Here is a 19,359-nt window from a genome sequence, read left to right on the forward strand (position 1 = left end):
TTTCGATCTAGTACTATTTTCTCAATCTTGGCATCATCTCTCATGTTTGGCTTGGTTGGTTGGAAAATTATCGAGGATTCAACAATTAGCCTCCATACCCACCTCGTCTATCCTTTTGACTTCCTTTTTACATGCCCCCACGGCTTGATGCATAAAATATATGTTATCCCAGTTGTTTCCACCCAATCTATGATACGTTGAAGCCTTACTTCAATACCATTGTATCCGGTATGTTGTTCTTTCTTTTTCTACTCATAGGACCTATCAAACTCATAAAAAGAACTAGCATTTGGGTTAGTGTAATGAGGGGAAGAGGCATTTGGACTATCGCTCCAATGTCTATCTCGACCACTACATAAGGAAAAACCATACTCCCAAGAGGATTGATATGGTGAACACATCTTTTTTTCTTAGGAGCATATCTACAATTTTGCCAAAAGTGGAATCCACCACAATATGGACATGGATTATCAAGATAATATTTCCAACCAACTAACTCATATTCATTCTAAGATGCCATAGTAACAAATAAAAAAACTAAAAAACTACCTAACACAAGAAAAAAAAATAACAAACAAATATTTACAAGTTTGAACCAAATCAAGTAAGCTAAAATTCTAAACTAACTCAATACGCCAAATTTTCCCCCGACAATGGCGCCATTTTTGATAAAGCTCAACTTATACATCAATTTTAGTGCAAGGAAATCATTGTAAATATAATAACCAAACTTTTAGTCGGGGTCAAATCCATAAGGAACAATATGAGTGGCGATTAAACAAGTTTGAAATTAAAGTTACTTGTTAAGTTCAAACCTAAGATGCAAGTATGTATAACTTAGAGGGGGGGTTCGAGTAAGTATGAAAACTATTGTTTATTTTTAGGCTTCTAAAGTACTAATTCAAGAATAATAATAATTAGAGTATAATCAATTAGGCACGGATCTTGAGATTTTGATTTCCTGGGGGAAAGTTATACATGAGAACACAATTATTTGGTGCAAATTCTGATTGTTGATGATGTGGTAGGCTAGGTTTAATGTCCTCGAGGCTAGTTCTTCAACAAAACATCAAAGATGTCAATTAAGGTCACCCAATACCTCAATTAGGGACCCCTATTTGTAGGATGGTACCTACAGGATAGTCAACCTCATATTCACCCTTATTTCTAAGATGGTGAAACTTAGAAAACTAAGATCTTTAATTATCTATGATTTATTTGGTTCCCACATCCCTCTTTCAAGGATGATGAGGTTTCCTAAAATTCACCCAAACCTCTCTTTCAAGGATGGTTTAGGCTTTCAAGAGCTTAGAGTTTTGGTCCATAAACCCAATTTAGGTATTTAGGGTTTCTAGCCATAAACCCCAATAAGTTTAGTCAAGCAATAGTAGAACCTAACACCAACACATTAGTATATACACAAATGAATCACAACCCATACATAAATGCACCCTATTCTAACTAATCCTAAGAGGAAGAACTAGAAAATCATTATGATCATAAAAAAAAATATACCAAAATCTCTATCAATATGATTCATAAAAAATAAAGAGAACGCAAACCATACTTTAAATTCCAATGAATCCTCAATAGGATTTTTCAATTCTTAACTTTGGAGTTTCTCTAATTAATTCTTGCCTAAAATTAGTATAAATTAAAGATCTAAGATACAAGTGATAAACCCTAAACTAAGGATAGGATAATATGTAAGATAAAAGATAGGATGAGTAATGAGCTAAAAAACCCTATTTAATCCCCAATTCTGCATTTTCCAAATATTACAAAAATGCCCTACAAACTTTTTCGCTCTACCGTGATCGCAAACCCTTAATTGTGATCGTGGTAATCGTATTGTGATCACCCTTCTGTTGACTTGTTGACTGACCGCAATCGCGACCATCAGTCTACGATCGCGGTAACTGATGGTCGACCCGGAGCCTACAATTTTAGATTTTGTCTTTGTGCTCCTATTTCTTTTATTCACCTCTCCTTAGCTCATTTTTATTAAGTTTCCTTGCTCATCTTGACATTGCAATTTATACGTTAACAATTGAGCATTAAGTAAGAAAGTAAGAATAAATCAACGAAAAAACATGATAATTTAGGCTTAAAAAATATTGGTAAGTTGTCAAATTGATGACTTATCAATATAGAAAATCCATAGGGCGACGTATGATACTAATTCTGAACGTGTGGAGTTTTTAGCCTATCTGTTGAATAATGTGGCTAACTAGTGGTATGAGGATTAGGAAGTGATGAGTAGTAATGATGATGAGCAGGTGGTATGGGATGAATTTTTAGGTACTTTTCTTGATCACTTCTTTCCCCAAGAGTTGAGGGATGCTAAGACTGAAGTGCTTGTGAACTTAAAGTATAGTAAGATGAGTTTTAAGGAGTATGCTCTAAAATTTAAAAAATTAGCCCGTTATGCTCCAAAATTAGTGTCTACTATGAGGTCTCAAGAAGGTAGTTTTCTTCTGGTTTGTCCCGTGATTTGGTATAAATGCATAAGTCTACCATGTTGAATAATATTGTGGACATATCTAGTTGGAGGTTAATATGCAATAGTTGAAGGATGAGAAAAAGAAGTAAGTAGAGATAGGAGAGAGGCAGAACAAAAAGTTTAGATATTTAGAGTAGGGTACAAATCAGCAGAATAGTGGGAGAGATGGTAGAAAGTGGACCATGAGGAAGAAGTAGATCAAATTTTTTTTGTAAGCTAGTGCTCTATATCTTAAGCCGTTAGGTGATTTTATTTTCAGGCTAGCAGTGGCCATATGGCATAGAGTGCCTAATCTTAAGCTAGTAGAGCTCCTTCATCCCTACCTTACCCTTTTTGCCATTTTTGTAGGAATCTTCACCGTGGATATTTTGAGAAAAGGATAAATTGGTGCTATAATTATTGATAGGTTAGTCATATACAGCAAGATTATCCTCCAACACGAGTTGACACAGGATCTAATATGGTCACGGTTGCCACTTCTATGACTCTTTCACCCAAGGGTGCCACTTTAGGTACTGACACTGGCTTGAATTGCCTCTATACCCTTTCTACTCTCCATGACTCTGAGGCATCCCTCAATTTTTTCATTGGTATTATACAGATCTTCTCTTGTGATGTTTACTATTTTTTTTATCTAGGATCTACCTGTCTTATGTGACCCTTATGTGGCTATACTCTTTGGTTTAGTTCCTGAAAGTATTCCCAACCACTTTTTTGTGTCTACTCTATTAGGTGATTTTATTATTTCTATAAAAATCTATTGGGGGTTTTTTGGTTTCCATATTTAATATGGAGACATTATTGGATTTGATAGAACTTGATATATAAGATTTTGATGTAATCTTAAGGATGGATTGGCTTCATTCGTAATATGCTTCTTTGGATTGTATGACCCAAAATGTTAGTTTTCATTTCCCTATTAAACCAGTGATTAAATCAGAGCAGAGTTCCTTCATACCCAGAGTAATGTTTATCTCATATCTTAGAGCTCTAAAATTAATTTTATGAGGGTATCTATACCATCTAGTTTAGGTTAAGGGTTCTAGATCTAAAAGTCCATCTTTACAATTATTTCCTGTGGTTAATTAATTTCGTAAATTCTTTTCCAATGATCTTCCGAGAATTCCTCCTTATAATGAAATAGATTTTTGGATTGATCTTCTACTAGATACCCATCCCATCTTCATTTCTCCCTATAGGATGGCTCTGATTGCATTGCCCATATGGAGTTCTAACTGTCCCCTAGTCTTACTCATATTTCCCAAGCTGATGATGCTTATAATCAGCCACCTCAGGGGGAAATCTCTAATGTGGAGTTTTGTCGGTCAATTCATTTGCTTTCCTAGTTAGTGACATCTTAGTTTTGATAGTTGGATTGTATTGGTTCTATTTCTCATTAATCTGAGGTTACTCATGTTTACCAGTTCATAAGGTTAAATACCCTAACCTGTATAGGCTCTAAGGTTGAGGAGGATCCTTAAGGATTTGGTGATAAGATGGATAAGATTTTTAGGGTTATGCATGGTACTAATCTATATGGTGTTGAGATTGCTGCATATTAGCTGAAAGATGTAGCTCATCAGTGCTATTAGGAGTGGGAGAAGTTGAGGGGTGATGATGTGGGAGGTATTTTTAGGTGCCTTTCATGATCATTTCCTTCCTGGAGCTAAGGAAAGCTAAGGCGGGGGAGTTTGTGAATATGAAGTAGGGTAAGATGAGTGTGAAAGAGTGTTTTAAAATTTCAGTAGTTGTCTCTTTACATTCTATCATTGGTTTCAAGCTAGAGATCTAAGATAAGGAAGTTTGCTTCAGGGTTTTCCCATATCTTGGTATTGGAGTGTAAGGTTGCAATGTTGAACAATGACATAGATATCTCTAGGCTTGTAGTGTATACACATAAAGTGGAAGATGAATAAAAAGATAGGCAAAGATATGAGATAGGCGGAATAAGAAGTTTAGATATTCAGAGCAGGGTGTGGGATAGCAGAATAGCGGGAGAGATGGCAGACATTAGACCAAAAAGAAGAATTAGGGAAATTCTTGTTTATATTCTTTGGCTAGTGCCCCTTATCCTAAGATGTCAAGTGATTATTATTTTCAGGCTCGCAATAATCCTAAGGCACAGGGTGCCCTGTCTCAGGCTAGTGGAGCTCAGTCATCCCCATATTTTCATTTTTTAGATTTATAGACAGCTTCACCGTGGTTACTGTGATGAGGGGAAGAAGTCATGATTCAATTGTGGTCAATCGAGGCAAATACTAAGGAACTTTTTTGCATCTAAGGTAGCTATTGGGTCTAATAAGGTTCCAGTTGACACTTCTTTGTCTCATGCACCAAAGAATTCTACTTTCGGTACTGGCTTTGGATGGAATCATCTTTATTCTCTTGTAACCCATCAAGAATGTAAGACATCCCAAGATGTTCTCACTAGAACATTAAAATTGATCTCTTGTAATGTGTTTTGTTTGCTTGATCTAGGTTCTACCCTTTTTTATGTGTACCCCTTATATGGTTATGCATTTTGGCTTTGGTCTTGGAATATTTCCGACCCCTTTTATGTGTCTACTCCAGTAGGTGACTCTATTATTTCTAGGAAGGTATATAAGGGTTATATGGTTTCCATACTTCATAGAAAGACATTGGTGGATTTGATAAAGCTGGATATGGAAGATTTTGACATGATCTTGAAGATTGATTGGCTTTATTCGAGCTATGCTTCTCTGTATTGTAGGACCCAAAAGGTTAGTGTCCAATTTCCTAATAAACCAATGGTCGAATGGGAGGGGAGTTCTTTAGTACCCAAAGGTAGGTTAATTTCTTATCTTAAAGATCGAAAGTTAATTTCTAAAGGATGTCTAAATAATTTAGTTCAGGTCAAGGATTCTAGTTTTGAAGGTCCTTCTTTGAAATTTTTCCGAATGGTTTTTGAGTTTTTTGAAGTGTTTCTTGACGATCTTACCAGAATTCCTCCTGATAAGGAAATAGATTTTGGAATTGATCTTTTACCAAATACCCATCCTATTTCTATTCCATCTTATAAAATAGATCTTTCTAAGTTGAAGGAACTAAAGAAGCAGTTAAAGGATCTTCTTGATAAGGGTTTCATCTATCCTAGTGAATCTTTATGGGGTGCTCTTGTGCTTTTTGTGCGAAAGAACGATGGGTCTCTTAGGATGTATATAGACTATCATCAGTTGAATAAGGTTACAGTGAAAAATAAGTATCCTCTTCCTGTGATTGATGATATTTTTAATAAACTTAAGGGTGCTAGCCGTTTCTATGATTGATCTTCGTTCGGGCTATCATCAGCTGAATATTAGGGATCTTTATATTCCCAAAACTATTTTCCAAACTCGATACGATCATTATGAGTTTCTAGTTATGTCATTTGTGTCTACTAAGTCTCAAACTACTTTCATGGATCTTATGAATTGGGTGTTTAGGCAGTTTCTGGATTTTTTATTATACTCTTCATTGATGACATCTTGGTGTACACTAAGATTGAGGAGGATCATACCAATCACCCCTAAATTGTGTTGCAGACTCTTAAGGACCAAACTTTTTATACAAAATTTTCAAAGTGTGAATTTTGGTTAAGTGATTAATCTTTCTGGGACATGTCGTTTCAAGTGAGGATATCAAAATGGATCCATAGAAAGTTGAGGTAGTTAAGAAGTGGCCTAGACCCACAACTCCAACAAACATTAGGAGCTTCTTGGGTTTAGTAGGCTACTATAAGAGTTTTGTGGAGATTTTTTTGTATATTGCTGCTCCGCTGACAAAGTTGTCTCAGAAAATGGTTAAGTTTTTGAGGTCCGATTCTTGTGAGCGTAGTTTTGAGAAGTTGAAGAATAAGTTGACTTCTATGCCTATTTTGACCCTACCTAAGGGTACTGATGGTTTTGTGTTATATTATTTTGTGTTCTGTGTGGGACTGGGTTATGTGTTGGTACAATATGGTAAGGTTGTAGCCTATGCTTCTAGGCAGCTTAAGGTTTATGAGTGAAATTACCCGACTCAGGATCTATAGTTAGAGGCTATGATTTTTACTTTGAAAATATGGCAACATTATCTATATCAAGTGAATGTGAATATTTATTTACACCATAATAGATTGCAATATGTGTTTACGTAGAAGAAATTATATCTCAGGAAGAGGCGGTGGGTCAAATTGTTGAAAAATTATGACATAAGCCTGCACTATCATCCAAGTAAAGATAATGTGGTTGTTGATGCTCTTAGCAGGTTGTGTATTGGAGGTTTATCTTACATTGGTGAGGATAAAAGAGGGTTGGTGATGTATATTCACAGGTTGGCTAATTTAAGAGTTTGTCTCTTAGACTCTAAGGATGGAGGAGTAATTATTAAAGAAGTGGTTAAATCATCTCTTGGTGATGAGGTGTAGGAGATTTAGGATTTGGATGCCATAATTATACAAATTAAAGATAATGTGAGATAGCGAAAGGTTATAGGTTTCAAGATTAGGGGAGATGGCATCTTGAGGTACCAAGAAAGGTTGTGTGATCCTGATGTTGATGGGTTGTGGGAAAGGATTTTGACTGAGGCTCAAGAGTCTAGATATGAAATTCATCTAGGTTCAACTAAAATGTGTCTTGACTTGAAGGAAATCTACTGGTAGAATAATATGAAGTTAGATGTAGAGAACATTGTGGCTAAGTTTATGGTTTGTCATCAAGTCAAAGTTGAACATTTGAGTCCTGGTGGGATGTCTCAAGAGATTGAGTTTCACATGTTAAAGTGGGAGATGATAAATATGGATTTCATTACGAGTCTACCACTGGCTTGTAATTAGTATGATTCTATTTTGGTCATTGTGGATAGAATAACTAAGTCTGCTCGCCTTTTACCTGTGAGGACTAACTAGTCAAGAGAGGATTATGCTAGGTTGTTAATAAAGGATATAGTGAAGTTGCATGGAGTGCCAATGTCCATCATTTTAGATCGAGGTACACAGTTTTCTTCTTACTTCTAGCATTCATTTCAGAAATGTTTGGGTACTCAGGCGAACCTTGGCACCACTTTCCATCCTTAAACGAATGGACAAGCGGAACGGACTATTCCAAACTTTGAGGATTGGCTAAAGTCCTATGTAATTGATTTTAGTTGCAACCTACTGCACACACAAGTGTACGTGGTCGGACAAGTAATTTAGTGACTCTTGTGTGTCGGATATCAAACCAATATGGAATACTTTCTTAGCAATTCACTTAATTTTATTTTCCAATAATATTTAAATAAATTGTTGTATGGTACCAAAGAATTTCTGAAGGTTTATGAATTAATAAAAAGATATGGGAATAATAAAATGTAGAAATCATAACATAGGCAAAGATGAAATCAATCCAAGAGAATATTCAATGGCTGAGGCACTCTCAAAAATCATGTAAATCGTTATCCTTGTTATTGGACAGATTTGTTAATGGGTTGTTGATTCAAAGTGTTAATGATTTGATTATGGTCTTTTGAACTTCTAATCATCTGCCTAAAAGGATATCAGAACTAAAACATTAAGCGGGGATGCAATAATCCATTTTAGATGCTTTATGTTATCTTCCTGTAGTTGAATCAACAAATGCATTCTAAGTATTTCCTATCTTAAATGTGAATTCATATCTTGAGTTATTCAAAATATAAGAACTTGTTCCTTAAACCATTTGATCCATCCTAATGGTTTCCCTTCTAGGTTCACAAAAGGATTAAATATGTATGTCAATGGTGGCCAATAATCAAAATTCTAAAAATAAGGGATTAAGAACAACTCATATAATAAACTAATTTTTAACCAACTCTATGAATAACAAAGCACAATCATGTGTTTAGCGTCAACCCTAGAACAAGGGAATTTATCCAATCATGCTCATAATCAACATCTATGAAATAGAAATTATCATACCAAATTCACAGTAAGAGAGTTGAATGATGAAATAACTCTAAAACAAAGCCCTTGTAAAATATTTCCTTTCCTAGAAGTATGCCAAAGATGTACCAAAACATTATGTGTTCCTCTTATAGTAGGGCTGGAATGCACTTTTTTAACATATCAACGTGCCATGCCCATATCATTTAGGATTAGTGGTGTGACACGCCAGTATCGCAAAAGCATACTGTATTTTTCCATTTTCCTTTGACGCAACCTCTATTCCACACCCTTATCGCGGAGGATAAATGTCATGACATGCCAATGATGCATATGCTCACTAGAATTTGTCACCTGAAAATAAACTACAAATATGCCATGCCTTTATCACAGTGACTAAGGGGCATGGAACGTTACTATGTTGACTTCTTCATGTCCTGTTCAATGTATGTCCTCATTCTTTTAGACTTTGTCCCATGATTTCTAAGCCTTGTTCCACTTTCTCTATGCTCACCATATTGATCCTAACACTTTCCACTATCCATAGATAGAAGTTCACACAATCACATTCCTTTTCACCAAATTCAATCCCTACAACACTAATCATATCCATTAGCTTGAGAATGCAAATTTAACTCAAACATAAGACATTTTTCCAGGATTTACCTCATAGAACAAGTACATATATGAGCTATAATTAGTACTTGTACATATAAATACCCCCAAAATCACCAACCCATACTTAGAGTCTTGTTCACTCTCGAACAAACCCATGCAATTATTCTTAACAAACCTAGGCTTCACATCACTATTTTAACGAGATAACTTCTGTTAGGCACACACTAGCTACACATTACTTATCAGTTTTCATCCCAAACATGCCATATCAAATGTGAAATCACCAGAATATTATTTTCAGTCTTCCTAATATCAAAAATGGACTCTAATAGATTGGTAAACTCATGCAGATTATAACTAACAATTCATACATTTCACATAACCATCCTCGACATGCACCCTCATAGTAAATGATTTACCCATATTCACTCATCATCATGCAATATATCCTAAGAATGGTATAAATAACAAATTCCACTCACTCTCCCAAAGAATTCAATATGACATAGGATTAACCATAGGATTTCCCTTAGTATAGCACTCCACTTATATCAGAATGCTATACTTTGGATCAAATAGGATTTTAAAGGTTGCAATGTATGCTAAGGGACGGGTAGGAACAATTTGGCTAAATGTAGTGACTATCTTCCCTTCACACTTTAATACATCACATGAACACTAAGATCAATCTATTAACAATAAATTTTACACCTCACCTACCTTCACACCTATCTTTTATTTTGCCCCATCACATTAAGCTAAGTCATATACACTATGGAAGGGAATATTCTTTTAAATACATTATTCAAATTTTTAAAAATATTTATTCTTTTCAATACATCTTTCCTAACCTCAATACACATCAATTCTCCATACCAATATCTATGTTTTGGGGGCTTCACTTTCACCTTTTCCCTACTTGAATTTAAACTCTTTAACGTAATTAATTTTTAACTAACAAGATTAGGAGCTTTGGATCAAATTAATGTTACACAAAGAAAAGAAATTAGGCTATATATGAGGATACCAAAGAGATTAAGCTAAAGGCTCAATAGGGTTAGCTAGGATTATGCCAAAAGTTAGGTAAAAAATATATGAAACATGTCTATCAAAAAAATACCTATATCATCTCCTAATGCAATACTCTTTATTTCTCTTTGTAAACACACCAGGCAAGTTCTAGACATCACTATGCATATTAAATAAATAGAAAGCTCACTTCACACTGGGTGCATGATAAATTCAAGTAGGATCACTATAGACTCTTGACCCACAATTTGGACAAATTATAAATTAAGCCAACACTATTACAAAGTTACCTAATTAATCCTAGGTATCTCAAAAATAGCACTCTTATCTATTGAAAAATATTTTTCTGTCACATGGTCATATGACCCAACAGAAAGTACCTCACATCAGACTAGTGATTATGTTCTCTCACATATTCACTCTCTAAGACCAATTTCCCTTAGGACGATCGTCATCTATCCATCATTGATAAAGGCACCTAACTATGATGAGCTATTTGAATGCATCCTAAAAGAAAATCTTTTATTCCTAAAAATTGTCAAGAAAATAACTAAGAAACTAAAATGATGAACTAGAAATAGCAAAGTGATAAAACTACTATGAACTACAAATTCAAAAAAATAAAATAATTACTAACTATTATAGAACGAATGCATCAGAATGTCTATCTTAAAACAAAATCATAAATAATAACCAACAAAATAACATCCCTAATATTCCAGCCATAATAGATAACTAAATATGAGAATCAACATCACCCCACACTTCAAATATAGAATTGTCCCCAGTGTTTGTAGATATAAAATAAAACAAAGTTATGAGGTTATTTAAAAACTCCTTGGTCATACCTCATCCATTGTATCATCAACACCTGGGCCTAAATCCTTATCGCCCAAGTCTGGGTCTACATCATTATTATCCTCGAACTCAAAGTCTGAATTCCATAGCTACCTCTCTTCATCTATAGGGATATTATTATCTACTGGCTCTATAAACTCTAAGCCTATCCTCAAGAAAGTCCTGGCATGGTAAAAAAGTGGGTAGTCAAGATCCACTGCGTGTACCTTCTCTTTAGTGGCTTCTCTAGCCTACACTCTCAACTACAACATCTGTTTCCCACATATGTGGGTTGTTATCTCATCATCTCAAGCATGGCACTTTGTTATTAGTAGTACTAGTCCATGGCCTCCTCTACTATATCATGGCCCCTGAAAACAAGTCAACAATCTACTAAACCCATACATGTGTTCCACATGGAAAAGAGCCTTTATCATTACTAAAATGATCACTACACCCATATTTATCACAAAACCCTCCTGCATCACTGTATAAATTAAGCAAACCCAGTATCGTTTGACTTTTTTTCATGTTCTTCCCAGGAATGAGATAGTTACAGATGACCTTCATCTATATTCTAGATCTCCTATTCATATGTGCATAGGGAAATGTCATATGATGACCTCTCTTTCGGCGGCGAATCCACCTCTCTATCGATCTATTGCCTCTCAATAGGTGCCTGATGTCAGCATAGTGTGGATTGAAATACAATTTCCTCAAATGAAGTGAGTCAGCCTCAAGAATTCCTCTAATGGTATTCAAGTTGTATGCATTAAATGTCACCACTTGCCCGAGAATTTTAACATTTGAAATTGGATCTCTTATGTCCTAGTTGACATAGAATTCCCTAATCAAATGCAGGTTGCACTTAGTAGGATGCTCTAAAATAAAGTTCATATGTAGCTGTTAAATTCCCCAAACCATGCTCAGGAACCCTCTATGCAAACTCTTTTGGTCAATGAACTCGTCCAGAGCATACTTAGACTCATTATCCTTTTTGTGACATTTCTTTCCAGCTTCTTCAACCCACCTAGACCCATACCTTTGGGTATAACCTTGTGGGACATCTGGGGCTCTAGGTACATAAGTTGTTAGATAAACTATCTCCTTGGACGTCTCCGAAGGCCTAGCAACATATTTCCCTTTTTCTGCTCTACTTGCCATAGTTCCCTGCCAACCATAATACAAAAAACCTTGTCAAAAATAATTATGGTGTAGCTAGCCCACAACAATTTTTGGTGGTTTTAGGGACTACCCCACACTTAGTTGCTAGCATAAGTGTATGAATTTGAAACTAGGGTACTCAAACTTCCCCTTTTTCACATTATAACTATACAACTATAACCCCTAAGAAAATATTCATTAGTTTTAGAATCGAGTTACTGACTAAAAAATCATAATCGTAAGGTTACGCCTCTTTAATTAGACTTCAAGTACGTACCATACTTTTCATATTGCAAAGTTTGCAAACTTACATCATACCAGACCCTTACTTTCCCTCAATGTAACGCTTAACAAGATTTTCACCTCAACTCAAGCACAGGTGCCAATATAACTAAATGAGTACAGATGTGCAGCCACTCTCAGTGAACAAAACCATGAATGCTTTGTAGACAAAAATAACACCACGTAATGCTGCACATGGAATCAACACAGTATATGTATCACACATCTTCAAAAAAGCACCATGTACTTGATTCAAGTTTTAGCAGGTACAAACCAATATAGCACAACACATCACACCTTTTAATATGCATCTCCTCTCACACGCACACATGGATGTACATAAGAGGCATAACCAATCAAAACACAAACATGAAATATATACAAAATTCTCCAAACACAGTTAAAAGGCTCAAAATGAATGCATAATTTTAACTAACGAACATTATAGAGAGAACAAATTAAAGACTTTTCTTCTCATATCGGATAAATATTAACACCTGTAATTACACGTTAACTCAATTTATAGAATCGAAACCAACAACATGCTTTGAGTTATGGAAAGAAAGATAAAAGGATAAGACACTTACCTTGTTCAAAGACGTGGAGGAAGAATAAAATACTAAGCTTCAGGGCATGCTTGCAGTGTGGTACACTCTAATTGGGAGAGAATTTTGGGAGTATGGCATACTAGGATTTTGAAATAAAGTGTGGAGTTGAGAATTTAGGGGGCCTAAAAGGAGGATCGGGTGTTAAAATGGGAAATTTTTTGGGTCAACCCAACATTTTAATTAAAAATAACCTAAAATCAACAACCTCCGTGTCACGCGCTTATCGGGGAGGATAAGTGATATGGCACATTGAAATTGCAGAGGCTAACTAGAATGACCTCCGTGAATTTTTCTTTTCATGCCACAACCTTATCATGGAGGATATGGATGGTGGCACACTTTTATCATGGAGGTTCACTGGTTTACCAACTTGGGGGAATTTTGTTCCCCCTTTTCTTGCCTTTATTTTTCATCAACGCAATAGGCATTTCATACCTGGTAGCCTCCCAAAAACATATGTTACTCACTTCCCTTTCTTCTTTATATCAGGATGTACCTCAGTCCAGCAATCTCATCAAAAATGATAAAACATATAACAAAGGGTGGGTTGCCTTCCACCTAGTGCCTTAATTTTAGTCATGGCTCAACGCATATTTTTGTATTTTTGATTTTTTTTTCTCATTTTTTTCAAATACAAAAGGAAAAAATATGCTCTTACATAAAATTTCATGGGTTTCCTCCCATGCAGCACCATATTTAAGGTCATGGAATGACAAAACCCAAATCACCTATTTGCAAATATGATAGACGTCTTCTGTCTATCCACACAATCTACCAATAAGGCTTGACCCTATATCAATTCACTAATAATGTAGCACTCTTGTCTTCTATACAAAGGTTAACAACCCTTTGAGGGGCCATTCCCTCAACTACAAATGGTCCAGACTACTTGGACATCAACTAACTCGAAAACAGCTTCAGCCTAGAATTGAATAACAAAAATCTTTTGCCAAGCTTAAAGACTTGAGTTAGGATATGCCTTTTTTGGTATTTTTTGTAAAATTTTGAATTTTCATAAGCATGTAAGTGGAACTCATCAAGCTCTTCTTTCCTGAAATCTCTGGATCAAAATTTAATTTCTTCACTTGCCAATAAGCCTGATGTCTAGTCTCTTCGGGCAAGTGAAACCTTTTTCCATAATCCAATAGATATGGAGAGGTCCTAATAGGATTGTTGTAGGCTATCCTATACACCCATAGTGTATCATCCAGTTTTACCGACCAATCTTTGCAATGACCATTGACTTTTTTTTTCAGAATCTATTTAATCTCCCGATTAAATACTGTTACTTGTCCACTTGTCTGTGGGTGATATTTTGTGGATACTTTATGTCTAAATCTATTATTTACCAATAGGTTCTTAAATCGATGGTTCATAAAGTGAGTCCTTCCATCACTAATAATTGCCCTGGGTGTGTCAAAATAAGAGAATATATTCTTCTTAACAAATTTTATCACCACTTTTGCTTCATTAATTGGGAGAGCTACAACCTCTACCTACTTGGACACATAATCTACCGACACCAAAATATAAAGATTACCATGTGATGGTGAAAATAGGCCCATTAAATCTATTCCCCACATACTTGAAAATCTATATCTCAAGAATATTATTTATGGGCATTTCATGGCACCTTGAGATAGAGCCTATTCTTTAGCATTGATCACATTATTTCACATAAGGAAAAACATATTTGAATAGTGTAGTCCAAAAGAAACATAATTGTATTACCTTATGTGTTATTCGTTAACCTTCATGATGACCCTCATAAGCTGATATATGGAAACTCTCAAGTATTTATTTGGATTCAACTTCAAGAACACATTTTCTAACTACTCAATCAGTGGCCTACTTGAATAAATAAGGCTCATCTCACATATATGAGTAGGAATCATGTGATATTTTATTCTTATACAAACTAGTGGCATCTAGAGGATATACACCACCGACCAGTAAGTTCACTATATCAGCATACCAGAGAATCTCTAGGTACTCAGTTCCATCAACTTTTTATTCGAGAACTCTTCTCAAAGACCAATCTCATCAATTATGTGTGAGTGAACTTCTAAACTCGATAGATGGTTGGCCACTTAATTTTTAATTTTTTTCTATCCCATATATCTAGATAAAGTTTTTGTAGAAGCAAGATCCAACTGATTAGATTGGGCTTTGTATCTTATTTTTTGAAGAGATATCATATGGACGTATGATCTATATGCCCTATCACTTTTGTGCCAACTTGATAAGCTTTTAATTTGTCATATGCATATGCTACATCGAGCATCTCTTCCTTTGTGATAGTGTAATTTATTTGAGTAGAATCTAAGGCCTTACTACATAATAAATGGAGTGAAAAACCTTTTCCTTGCATTTCCCTAGTACTGCACCTATAACTATATCACTATAATCATATATCAGCTTAAATGGTAATCCCTAATAATGAGAAATCAATATGGGAGCTTCTGTCAATCATTTCTTCAATTCCTCAAAGGATTTCACACATTTAATCCTGAATTCAAATTTGGCCTCTTTATCCCACAGCTTACACATTGTACTTGCTATCTTTGAGAAGTCATTAATGAACCTTCTGTAAAATCCTGTATGTCAATGGAAACTATGCTCACCTTTAATAAAGACTGGTGGTGGCAGCTTCTCAATCACCTCCACTGTTTCTTTGTCGACTTCTAGCCATTCTAGTGATACTTTATGGCTAAGAACGATACCTTTTTTGAAAAAAAAAGTGGCATTTCTTCTAGTTCAATCTCAAATTAGTTTCTTCGCACCGACCTAAAACCTTGTCAAAGTTTTGCAAACACATATTAAAAGAGTTACCAAATACAAAAAATCATCCATAAATACCTCAACAAAATCCTCCTCCATGTTATAAAAAATATCCATCATAACTCTTTGGAAAGTAGCAGGTGCATTGCAAAATCCAAAAGGCATACGCCTGAAGGCATAGGTTTCATATAGACAGCTGAATGTTGCCTTCTATTGGCTTCTATCACTATGGTTATCTGATTATAACTAGAATAACCATCAAGAAATCAGTAGTATTCTTTTCTAGCAAATTTGTCAAGTATTTGGTCAATAAATGGAATGGGATAATGATCCTTCCATGTGGCCTCATTAATCTTCCTATTTTCCATACTGATTCTACGCCTAATCATAGTACAAGTTGAGATCAACTCATTATTATTATTTGTCACAACTTCCATCCCTCTCTTCTTTTGAATGCACTATATAAGACTGACCCATTTTCTATCTGAGATGGGATAAACTATCCCTATGTTGATCCACTTGATCATTTTCTTTCTAACCGCCTCCTTTATCACTGGGTTTAATCTTTACTGATATTGCACATTCGGCGTATGATCATATTACATAAATACTTTATGCATGTAAAAAGTAGGAGTAATTCCTTAGATGTCTGACATTTTCCATCCAATCACCTTCTTTATTATTTTTAGCACTGCCAATGCCCCATTTAACTGTACATCAGATAAACCTACAAAGAGAATTAAAGATAAAGTATTATCATCACAAAGAAAGTCATATTGGACATGGAAAGATAGATCCTTAAGCTCCAATTTAGGGGTGTCCTTAATGAAAAGCCTAGGAGAAAGACCAAGGGGCCTATTCAAAGGCTTAAATTCACCCTTACGCATAAAGACACCGACAGTATTCAGAAGGTCAACCATTTAATATGCTTCAGCATTACAAAAATTATCACATCCCATCAATGTTCTCTCTCATAAGTCCATGGACATAATAAAGAGAATAACCACTTCATTGTCTAAAATTGTGGTAGTGGACAATTCACATATATTGTTGGTAACTTTATTTCCTTGTACATATCACAAACCTCAACCTTATCATAAGCTCTCATTGTCAACTACCCTATAGCCATAATGATCAAAGAACATCCTATTTTTAGGAATAACTTCCTAAAATAAATGGGAATTTCAGATCAATATTTAAATCCAAAAAGATGAAGTTGACAAAAAATTAGAGAGAATGACTTGAACTAGCATATCTCAACTATCCTATTTGGTATGGTGGGTCTCAGTTTACCTAACCCTATCTTCTTAAAAAATAATATAGGCATGAGGTTTATACCCTCCCCAAGATCACATAACCCTCTAGCATAGACAAATTACCCAATAGCAATCTAAATAGTGAAACTACCTAGATCTTTAAGCTTTGGAGATAACCTATTTTGAATTCTTGATGTGCACTCCTCAATAAGTGAAACAGCTACATATTCGGTTATTTGGTTCTTGTTTGATACAATATTTTTGATGTACTTAACATATTTTGGAACACCTTGCAACACATCAACAAGAGAAAGGTTAATGTGAACCTATGTAAGCAAGTCAATAAATTTTTAATAGTAAACTTATTCTTTCTACTTCCTTAGCCTTTGTGGGAATGGTTGAGGTGGCTTTACTCTTTCCACTTTGATTTAGTGCTCTCAACTTTCACATTCTCAGCCTTATTTTTATCCTTTGTAGGAGCTTTATGAGTCACCTTCCTCAATTCTAACTCATCTAATTGCAACCTTGATTTTAGTGCTCTCAACTTTCACATTCTCAGCCTTCTTTTTATCCTTTGTAGGAGCTTTATGAGACACCTTCCTCAATTCTAACTCATCTAATTGCAACCCACTGTGAGTAGATACAATATTTACTTTCTTACAATTTGTATCAGTATCATTCGATAAACCTCCCTGAGGTATAGAATTATGTTCTCTTGCAAATTGACCTATCTGAACTTCTACTGTTTTAGTTATTAACTGTTGATTCTACGTATTGGCTTCCATCTTCTCTTAAGTACACATAATTTATTTCAGCATCTCCCCGATATTGCTTGATTGATTATTAGCCTGATTACCCTAAGTTTGTTGCTACTAATTTTGATTACCTATCCGTCTATAATAATTTGCATTTTGTCCTTGATTTCCACCTCTGAGAAGTCTAGGTGATTTTGCCAATTAGTATTTTAGGTTTTGCCAAAACTTTTGATTTCCCTGATATTGTACATTACCCATATAATTAATAAATTCTGGATTTGCAACACAAGGATTAGCTGCATGGTCACTACTGCTGCATACCTCGAACTAGGTTTGAGTTTAGTATACTGAATTGGTTGTTGCTGGTGTGTGCCCCAAAATTAAATTGTTGAACTAGGTATTCATGTAATTTTGTAATGAAGAAATGTATGCTGTTGTAGCCATCAACTTGTCAACTTAAAGCACTCCTGAAACATTCTTTGGAGTGCTCCTCGAAATGACTGCATTCCACTCGGGATTCCCCTGTGAAATATGATTCTATAGCATGTATAGTTTATCATAATCCTTTTCTAACGCCTGTCCACCTACAGTTGAATCCATGAGAATCTTCGTAGTTAGCTCGAGACCTTCAATAAAAGTATGCATCAACATATCATTGGTCTGATGATGGTAAGGACAATCACGAAGCATGGACTTAAATGTTTCCTAACCTGGGTATAGATTCTCTCTATCTTTTTTATTAAAACTCAAAATTTCACTTCTCAACCATGTAGTGTTTCAAAAGGGGAAGAATTAAATAAAAATCATTTGGTCTAATTCATCCTAGGAAGTGATGGAGTTTAGTGGCTCCAACTTTAGACATGTGTTTGCTTCACCCAATAAGAAAAAGGGATGAGAGTAAGTCTAACATAGTCATTAGAAACCTCAGTGGGGATTTATGTATCACTGATCTTAAGAAAATTCTATAAATACTACTTTAGGTCCTCATGAGAACCAGTGAAATGCCCACTCATGTGCAAGATTTACACCATATTTTGTTTTAGTTCAAATTGACCACCCATAGCTAGTTTTTAGAAGCTACTAGTTACATTGTTTGTGAGTGGGATTACTACTTCATGAATGAGCCTAGCCGTTGATAAGTTAGTAGGAATAATATTTATCGAATCTGACATAAGTATTTGCTTAATTGGATACTGGAGTGTAGCTTCCCTCCTTAACTGATGAAATAATCACTTAGGTTCCAAATATAGCTCAACAAATTCTCTTTTCCTTTCCATTCCAATATATGAATTACACCTAAAAAATTCAGCCGCTAAGATAAAGTTGTAAACCCTCGAACAATACTATCAAAAGCAAAAATTTTAAAAATATCTAATTTCTTGAGTCCCCAAAATCGACACCAATAATTTATTGCGGCCTACTATGCACATAAGTGTACGGGGTGTAAAAACTAATATAGTGACTCTTGAGGGCTAGATATCTAACCCACATGGACTACTTGTTTAGCAATTCACTTAATTTTAGTTTTTGACAATATTTAAATCAAGTGTTGTAACTTACCAAAGAGTTTGTGAACGCTTAGTAACTAATAAAAAGATATGGAATAATAAAATAAAGCAATCATAACATAGTCAAAGCTATAATCAAT

This window comes from Capsicum annuum, chromosome 3 (assembly GCF_002878395.1).
Source record: "Capsicum annuum cultivar UCD-10X-F1 chromosome 3, UCD10Xv1.1, whole genome shotgun sequence".
Taxonomy (NCBI): Eukaryota; Viridiplantae; Streptophyta; class Magnoliopsida; order Solanales; family Solanaceae; genus Capsicum; species Capsicum annuum.